This window comes from Pinus tabuliformis, chromosome X (genome assembly GCF_031772625.1).
Source record: "Pinus tabuliformis cultivar Carrire ecotype Pingquan chromosome X, CPIR1, whole genome shotgun sequence".
Lineage (NCBI taxonomy): Eukaryota > Viridiplantae > Streptophyta > Pinopsida > Pinales > Pinaceae > Pinus > Pinus tabuliformis.
Genome location: NC_142308.1, coordinates 255,167,329 through 255,177,641, shown reverse-complemented (window position 1 = coordinate 255,177,641; position 10,313 = coordinate 255,167,329). Strand labels below are relative to the sequence as shown.

Below are 10,313 nucleotides of genomic sequence, written 5' to 3'. Positions count from 1 at the left end.
TGCTGCTTGCTCCCAGCTCCTTGCTCTTTCACTGGCCCAGCTACACAAAGATCCTGCAAAAGCACAAGAAAGGGAAACTACAAGAAGCATACATCCATAATTGATTCAAGGATTAGAATAAATCAAATATACAAGCATCAATACGCCACAAAGACACATGCATATAGAAGAACCTCAAATGCTTTATTAATGGAAGAAGTAAAGTTCTGAGAGTGTTACAACCATAAGAGGCCCAATCCAGCAACACCTCCCAGCAGAAAGAAATCTCCTCTTCACCTCCTTCAAAGCAATCACCCAATAGTTCTATACTCAAACCAACAACACTTCCTTACATTCACCAGATTCCAGCCTCCCTAGACCTCATGAGAGAGCTCTATATATAGGAGTTTCGGAGAAAGGATGAGTCAGCTTGAGTTTGGCATGAAGCTGACTAGTGTCCTCTCCCACTTCAGTTATACTTCAGTTCTTGAGTCCACTTGGAGTTTCTTGCTTCCACTTGGAGATCTAGATCCTCTTACTCATCACAAGGCGAATTCCCTGATCCAAGTGTCATTTTGGAAGCTTCCTGGGCATTTGACACCTTGCAGAATGACTGCGCCACTTGGCCAATCTCGCCCAGCGCAGGTAGCCTTCATTAGATTTGACATTCAGCGCAGGTACAGAGTGGAGCAGTTGACATTCAGCGCAGATGCTCAGTGGAGCAGTTGACATGATCCAGAATTAGCTTGTTTTTGAGTGTTTTCAGGTGGAGAACTGATTTTTAGTGTTGTGGTTTGCTGACCTTGTTCCTCTAGGGGTAGGAACAACATGTTTAGGGACTTTGGATCCCTCGGATTATCGACATTTCATGCTTCATGCTGTAAGGCACAAAAATGTCTATAACAGTTGCCCCCTAAAGTATGAGGTCGTTTATCGGGTGAAATGCTTTATCAGGAGGATCCGAAGTTCATTCAATCGCTGAGAGGTGCCCTGTAATAAAATACAATACAATACATTATTTTTTCATTCTGCTTTCATGATCTAGCTGAGGCGGGCATTCCCATGCTCAGCTTTATAAATTCATTTTGGTACATAGAACAGACGATCGTCTGATGGTAGACTGATAATTCTCTGCTGAAATTATCATCCTTTGAGTAGGATGATCATCTGCTGCAATGATGTACATATCAAATGTCTTTATATTTCCTGAATATATATCGCAGCCCGGATGGATGAAACTAGATCTGGGGTCTTCAAACTCGTTCGATCTTCACTCTAAGTACAAGTCGATCCATGTGAGAATTGCGTTGAAGTCGAACATGGAAAGACATCGCTTGATTACCGGTCAATGATGTAAACCGTTAACAAGCGCGAGAGGAATCACCAATAATGACAATGACCCTCAAGGTACTGCAGTACAATTCACGTGGTGTGAATAAAGGACTTGGCGTCGAACACCACGCAAAATCTTCTGGTCGAAGGTCATTGACGTATACCTGCCGCCGGAAGTGAGAAACTTGCCATTGAGGCATGCAAGCTTCAAAGTACTGAGGGGGTTGTTCCTAGATCAACTTCTTGGATAATGAGCTGAAGTCGACAAGAAGCGATCCGTCAAAGGAGGGCCTTAATGAATCCCACATCAGTGACACGGAACGGAGCTAATGATTTTAGTGGAGATGAAAACAATCTGTGAAATATGATTCAGGGTGGCGATCATGGGTGGATGAAGTATAATGTATGGCAGTGGATGGGACACGGTTGACTCTTTCTGAACAACATCCCTTGAACATATAACGACACTGATGTGATGGATCGGTAGCATTACCCCAAATGCGGATGGTTTGGCGAGGACCATGGTGATGAGACCGGTGAATGAAACAACCCAACCCGATGTGATACGGAGGACAAAGTGTCATGTTCAAGAGCGACTTGCTACCATTAAAGCTTTGAGGTTCTCCCAATTTTTCCCCAGTCATTTCTGACCAGTACCTCTTTATTTTTGTCAAGCTTGAGGAGGATAACATATGCTTGTTCTATAACCTGCCCTTTGGGCAAGCCCATCGCTATGTTTTAACGAGCTTAGCGATAGGGAAACTCGTTCTCGTCTAAAGACAAGTTTGTCGCTATTTAATCATTTTAACGAGTCTAATGACAAGGAAAACTCGGTCCTTTTCAATTTTAGAGAGTCTGAAAAGGTACAGAAAGTTAACTCCATAATTCCTTTTTCGTCATCTAATCCCTTAAGTCCGAAAAAGTATAAAACAATACAGAAGGGATGAGTTTTCGATAACTTTAACGAGCCGAATAAAACAAGCGCTCGACCTTTTTGTGTAATAATCCCTCAGGTCCAAAAAGATTAAAATCTAGAGGAGGGATAGCTCTTCCGGTCACTTTAACGAGCTGGAAGGCCAAAACTCGGCAAACTTTTCATATTTTACGAGTCAGATGAAAAGAGCTCAAAGAAGACTCGTCTTTTGAGGAACGAGTGATAAACAGGGATAGCAGCAGATTCCAGGTACAGGTTGGAATTTTCCAATCACGGCAGTGTCACAAGGATGGCTAGGTGAAATCACTCTTCGCAGCTGTTCCTCAAAATAGGTAAACAATCATATGGAGGTGAACGATTGGCCAAATGGAATGGAGGTGGCGGGTGCAAACACGACCAAGGCTTTTTATGGCTAATAAATTTACGGTCACAATGGTTATTTACCGGTACTGGGTTCATTTTTTAATGAGCTTGAATGCGCCAAAACACTGCTCAATGCTTATGTTTATTTTTTAACGAGCATGAATTCCGCGTTAAAACTGCTCGGATCTCGCTTTTCTATTTTTTAACGAGCATAAATTCCGCGGTAAAACTGCTCGATAATACCAGTCATAAGATAAGAAATGTCTCCTGTGAGATAGCTATTTTTTATGGAGCTTTATCTCACGAAGCTATGCTCCTCATATCCTTTCTTTATGCAAGTTTGGAAACGACTAATCCTACGAGTTTAAAGGGTTAGACCTACAGGTTTAAAGGGAGGAACTAAAAATTTAAAAAATAAATAGTCGTCCCTTGCTTGCACTCCAAAAGGTTGCATGCCCCCAGGTGTAAGGTATAATTTCAAGGCTGCCCCTACTTATCCGATAAAAAATTTGTTTTAAAGGGTGAGGCTTGCCTCTTTCTGGTTACCCAAAGATTGTTTTGTTAACACCATCAAACGAAAGCATCTCCTCGGCACTGTCTACCGAAGTAGACAATGGTGAATGACCCTGTTCCGTCAAACACATAACCTTGACAAAAGAATCCTGTTCTAGAACAACCCCTCTTCCATCCACGGACGGGGTACAGACTAGTCATATTCTCCCGCGGAAATTCTACCTTATACCCAAAGTTTCCTCTGCCCGAAGCAGACCAGGATGCATGCCCCCTGGGTTCTAGTCCCATCTTTCCGAATCACTCGCACTCATCGGGAAGGAGGACTGGGGGTGGAGACATTTCTTGGGTGAATAGACCATTGAGGGTTGGTATGTGACTATTTGCGATGCGTGATCCCGGAAATGAAAGTTGGTCTACGAGCTTGACCATTCTTCCTTCGTGTGGAAAACACATTACTCTAAAGAGTGAGGAGACTATAGCTCCCATGCAATATATATAGTCTCGTCCAAGGAGTAGGTTATAATCCAAGGGTCCTTGAACGACCGTCACGTTCATTTGAACGGTCTTCCCTTTCAATGTAACAGGCACATTGGGGAGGATCCCTAATGGTCGACTGGTTCCTTTATCAAAACCCGAGAGATTTCTTATCTCAGGCAAAAGCTCCGGGGAACCCAGTGCTTTCCAAGCAATAGAGGAAAGGATACTCACAGATGCCCCTTCATCAATGATAGTTCCAGCCATTATCATCCTGTAAATTTGGACGATGATTCTGAATGGTATACTGGCTGGTAACCGGGGTCTGCCTAGTTGGTTCCAATCAAAGGACACAACCAAGTTGCTTGGTGGTGGGACCGAATACACGGCCGGATATGACCCTGACGATGTTCCTTCCTGCGATAAAGGAATGGGCGCATTGCCCTGATGCTCATCAGAATCTGTGTTGATGAAAAGAATCTGGATGGTGTCATCCTTATTCTCTTCAGTGAGGGTGTCATTTGAAGATGAATCTTCATTGACGGTGTCATTTGAAGATGAAACCTCTGAAGGCGGAACCGGGTCAACTGCCGTATCGACCTTTAGACTTTCGTCTGGTCTGGATTCAGTAGGTTCATTTTCAATGACTGACACTTCAGCTGACCACTTGAGTGGGGCAGCTGTATTTTCAACCAACGAAGGACTTGGCACGAGTTTTTTGTATCCAGGAGGAAGCATTACCGGTGAAACCGGACGATCTTCCAAAACTCTCTTCGCTTCGTCTAAGAAGGGACAACGGTGGATGGCGTGATCGCCTTCACACAGTCTGCAGGGGGATCTTGCTCCCCCTCTTTGTCTTGAACCTTCACTTTCGCTGGTTGACGGTAAGCAATCAACATGGCTATCAGAGGTTGATGCTCCCGAATTGTGCAAACGAGGGGACCAGTCCCTTAGTATCCGGGGAATACAGGGACAATCTCTATGGAAGTGGTCTCCTCTACATATGACACATGGCGATTTAGGCCCGGTCTGTGCTGTGTGTGGATTTTTATCAGATGTCTTTTGCTTGCCCCCAGTCGCCTTAGGCTCCTTCTTCTTCTTCTCCTTCTTCTCCATGGGAGCTTGGCTTTTGTCGGCTCTACCTTGCGAAGATGAAGGATTAGAGGAAGAGTTATAGGAAGTAGAAGGCTGGTGGGAAGCTCTAGACTGATCTAACTGTTGACTCGACTGTTCAGGAACCATGGTGTTCTGAACTACATTGGTTGAGAATAGCTAGATTGGCAGGCCAATTGTCAGTCCTGGAAGCGACAATGTGGCCATGTGGGGCGCACCAACTTTTCCCCAAGAGGAGAAAGGACTAGGATTTCCATCCTGTGGAATTCCTTGGTTGGGGCGTTCCATGTTCTCAACCTACAGATCAACGCGGGAATTGGAGGTGATTATGTTCCGTTTAAAATAAATTTTATAACGACGCTTTAGACACAACTTGCTTTTTCACTTTTTAAGAGTCGAGAAAAAGCTAAAGATGACTCTAGTCTCCTTCGATGTATTAACGAGCCCGAAGTGACAAATGCTCGGTTGGACTTTTTCAGTTATAGAGTTTGAAAAAGGCCAAAAGAAACTGCTCTGGAGATCTAGGCAGAGGGTGTGCCAAACCTTTCGCAAAACCACAGAATACGTTTTACGGTACGAGTGGTCGATCTTCGTGAATGCTGTGTTCACTGCATTGCGATCAGTAGGGTGGCCGACACGGCTTCCTAAGGATAAAAGATATAAGCCTATAGGGGTCTCCCAATATATACGCGACGGTACGTGGGAGCACAAGTCCGTATTAGTGCCACCAACTCTCAGGAGGAATCACCCACCTTCGTCGAGATCGACAGTCACTACGTTTAACGACGCCGGAACACGTCTCTAGCTTAGACCTCTAGATGTTTGCGTTATGTTTCAAAGCGTTGTTAGGTTTATTCAATATATTTTAAGTTGATCTTTTTTAAAGTTTGCCTTTCAAGGTTCACCACGAGATGTTTTGATACAAATTCCTAAATGCAGTCTAAGATGAGAAGCAAGCTTTTTCAATCTTTTCGACTTATGAAAATCTTAACTACTGAGGGAAAAGAGAGACAAAATATTTTCACACAGATCAAAGAGCACTCACTAATGCACTTTTTCCCTAAATCAACACACAAACTTATATGTAAAATGCAAAAATGCAGGTATTTCTTTTCTCTTTCTTAATGTTTGTGCGACACAAAAAGAAAGCTGTTGTATAATTTCGAATTCAATTTCAAGTGAAAGCAAACAAGCTTATCCAAAATCAAAAGACACCTTAAGATTTACTTGTTTCGACACTAGAAATATATAAATTCAAGCCAAATGACGAAAGTAAAAGCTCAATCAACTATGAACAGCAAACAAACTAACTCTTAAGATCAAAACGACACTTTATCAGAGGTCTAGATCTAAGAGGTCACAGCAAGACTAGTTCACTTTCGTTATGGGAAACTGTAAATGATACAAGAAATACATAAAGAACAAACACAGTTTCTTTATACAACCGAGGCAGAATAGTGGCAGGGAAAGTTGGTTTCAGATAGGCACATTGACTGGTAACAGGCAGCAAAAACAAGGGTGAAAACAGGGCAAGAAACAGCAGGAAACCCCAGTAGCACAAGGCAAGACTGGTCCAGCACAGGTGGGACACTGTCTGTTTGACCTTCAGCGCAGGTAGCCCCTTTGGGAACTGCGCTGAAATGCAGACAGCCTTCACAGCAGTTGCACTGAAGAACGAAACTTTCGTTTCTCTTGGTTTCCGGGTCACAGATTGCTCAATAATTCACAGTTTTTGGTCAAATCAGAAGCTATCAGTCAAGTACACACTAAGGGATGACAAGGAGGATGAAAAGCTATCACTAAGAGCTTATTAGAGTCCTTGTGGATCAGCTCTTCAAATCATAAACTTGCCCAGAAACTGAGCTAGAGTAGCTGCCCTCTACTTCGCATTTGAAAGATCCAAATGCAGTTCGATTCGGTACTTCCTTTGTTTATGAAATGAATAGCAAAAACACAAACAACCAACAAGATACGATCCCCAGTGGAGTTGCCAATTTGTTGTTTGGAAAAGTATCCAATACGGAATGACCCTATCCCACTCTAAGGGTGATAGTACCTCAGCAACAACCGAATGCAAAGCTATTCAAGATTACTTCTTTATGAGATGTGAGAGAGGGGAGAAAGAGATCCACTAACCGTTGTCTTCCGCTAATGTTTGATCCAATCTTCTCTCCTTGCTGCTTGCTCCCAACTCCTTGCTCTTTCACTGGCCCAGCTACACAAAGATCCTGCAAAAGCACAAGAAAGGGAAACTACAAGAAGCATACATCCATAATTGATTCAAGGATTAGAATAAATCAAATATACAAGCATCAATACGCCACAAAGACACATGCATATAGAAGAACCTCAAATGCTTTATTAATGGAAGAAGTAAAGTTCTGAGAGTGTTACAACCATAAGAGGCCCAATCCAGCAACACCTCCCAGCAGAAAGAAATCTCCTCTTCACCTCCTTCAAAGCAATCACCCAATAGTTCTATACTCAAACCAACAGCACTTCCTTACATTCACCAGATTCCAGCCTCCCTAGACCTCATGAGAGAGCTCTATATATAGGAGTTTTGGAGAAAGGATGAGTCAGCTTGAGTTTGGCATGAAGCTGACTAGTGTCCTCTCCCACTTCAGTTATACTTCAGTTCTTGAGTCCACTTGGAGTTTCTTGCTTCCACTTGGAGATCTAGATCCTCTTACTCATCACAAGGCGAATTCCCTGATCCAAGTGTCATTTTGGAAGCTTCCTGGGCATTTGACACCTTGCAGAATGACTGCGCCACTTGGCCAATCTCGCCCAGCGCAGGTAGCCTTCATTAGATTTGACATTCAGCGCAGGTACAGAGTGGAGCAGTTGACATTCAGCGCAGATGCTCAGTGGAGCAGTTGACATGATCCAGAATTAGCTTGTTTTTGAGTGTTTTCAGGTGGAGAACTGATTTTTAGTGCTGTGGTTTGCTGACCTTGTTCCTCTAGGGGTAGGAACAACATGTTTAGGGACTTTGGATCCCTCGGATTATCGACATTTCATGCTTCATGCTGTAAGGCACAAAAATGTCTATAACACTTATATATTAATTTTCCCCTCTAATTAGAATATGAGTTTATTAGAATTGGAATAATCTCAAATTCATAGAAAATTGGTGAGCTGCAAGTCACTTGGCACAAATCCAATTTAACTTGAGAAAATAAAAAGAATTACACATCTTATTGTAAAATATTAATTTCCATAGAATATAAACATATTAGAATTGCAACAATCTCATAAAATCAATACAAAACATTAAGATGAACATATTTCCCAAAAATTAATCTAAAAATCAATTAAAAATCTTTTAAAAATTCAACACATCTTCCTCACCTTAAATTGAAATTATTTTATCTCCAAATTCTATAAAAAAATTAAAAAAAATAAATAAAATCATTTACATAGCTTTCTAATTTTCTGCGGCTATTAAATTTGTAAATTTTCATTAAAATAATGGGGCCACATTTTCAATAAACGGGGGCAATATAATTACAGTACACACCGCACTAACAGCTGCGAATGCGTGATACATGAGAAAACCTCATGTATTTCTACATGAACTGTATCATCTTTGGGAACCAACGAATGTTAAAATTATTATTGTTTAGAGTTGCGCTTACATTCAAAGATAGATGTGAGAAAAAGTTGAATCGTGAAACTTGTATTTCACTAAAGATGCCAAACCAATAGCAATGTAAGAAGATTATCTAATACAAATCATGCTTCCGATTTAGATGTAGTGGGACACATCCCACTACAATGTGTACTTATCCAAACAAACTGATAGTGGTTTGGTGTTGTACTTTCTCCACTATTTTCAGGTTCATATTATGATTTATGTGATATCACACGTCGTCATAAAATTGTCACATATTAAGGTAGTTACAAAATTTTGGAAACTCTATTATTTACACCGTAAGGCGTTCCCTCTGGAATCAACACATATTATTACAAAATTTTGGAAACTCTAATATTTACGTAGTAAGGCGTTCCCTCTGGAATCAACTCCCTTCCTTGATTACGTGTCATTTTGTGCACCATACGATTAGATGTTAGACGATTACACAAATTTCAAGTGTTAGATCAATGGCAAGGGGAAGAGACACGGGCGGAATGGAGTGGTCACTGTGATTTGAATTCATGGTTATTGCCAATCGCAGAACCTGCGCATACCTCCGCAATGCCCTTGATGCCCTTCGTTTCCGCGGAGTTTCGACCTTTAAACTGCAGGCCACCTTTGGTGGCCACCCTTCCCGTTTCCTGTACAGGCAGGAACAGACGAAGGTGAGCCAATCTCAGTTTCAGTCCCACCTTTTCCCTCCTTCCCAACTATTCTTCCAATGGCAGGAACAGTTGCAGTATTTGAACACCCGCCCTCCTGCGGGCAGATATCAACGGAGGACGGCAGGAGATTGCTGAGATTCGTCCGGTTGGAGGATGCCAAAAAAAGAATATAGTGGATTCACGACGACCGCATTTCATATGACGAGCTGCTGCGAGTTTGCGTGGAGTCGCTGGAGGGGACTTCAGAGGAAGAAGCGAAAGGAATAGCGAAGCTACTTGACGAATCGGGCCATGTTCTCGTATTGAAAAAGACTGTCTATTTTCGTCCTTACAAGGTATATCTAAATTAGAGCTTCTTTAGCATTTCTGGGGCTCAGGATTCACTGATTTGGGATTTTTGGTTGTGGTTTCACTGATATTCTTTTTTCTTTGGTGTGGTTTCAGATAGAAAGAGCTTTCGAGAAGATCATGCCTACGCCCCTTGCAACGAAGAGCCATCCTTACAAGGAAGAGCTGGAGAGACTGGAGAAAGAAAAGGAGGAGATTGATCAGAAAGCTCAGAGTCATGCCATGACAGAATTACGGGTGGGGTTGGGGTTTTTTGGACTTCAGACAGCGGGTTTAATGAGGTTGACATTCTGGAAAGTGTCATGGGATGTGATGGAGCCCATTTGCTTCTTTCTTACATCAATTTACTTCATGGCTGGATATATATTTTTCCTGAACACATCCAGAAATCCTTCATTCCAGAGCTTCTTCAGCATTCGCTTCGGTGCCACGCAGAGAAGACTGATGAAGAAAATGAATTTTGACATAGAATGCTTTAGAGAACTCCGGAGGTTATCCAGGCCTGGGTTGAAGCCCCCTTATTGTCGCAGGCGTCTCTGTAACTGTAATGATATCTAAGATCCCTAACTCTGTAATTTTTTTAGCATTTTCATGTTGACGATTTGTTTAGAATTATTTGGAAATGCTATGAAATGGATTGGTTCACCAGAATAGTGGATATGGGTTACATTGTTACTGCTTGATTATTGAATGATTAGTTCTGCACTGTAAGACTGTTTGCGCTATTGAAATACCAGACAACCTTTATGCTAGAATTGCTATCTTATTATTTGAACAGAAAGGAAGTTTTAAAAAATATATATATAAAATGTAAAAAATTAAAAAACCTTAGTGATCTACTAAAATTTACGGCAAAAATATTCCCATAACATTACAGTGTCTCCCCATAACATTTCAGTGATAACAAAGCAGAAATCGTGCTAGCTTGGATGGTAATTAAATATGGAACCAC

At 41.8% G+C, this 10,313-nt stretch overlaps 1 pseudogene; it reads left to right on the top strand.

Annotated features, from left to right (window-relative positions):
* Positions 1 to 8,869: 8,869 nt before the first annotated feature.
* Positions 8,870 to 9,919, top strand: LOC149139340 (calcium uniporter protein 4, mitochondrial pseudogene; annotated as a pseudogene).
* Positions 9,920 to 10,313: the final 394 nt, after the last annotated feature.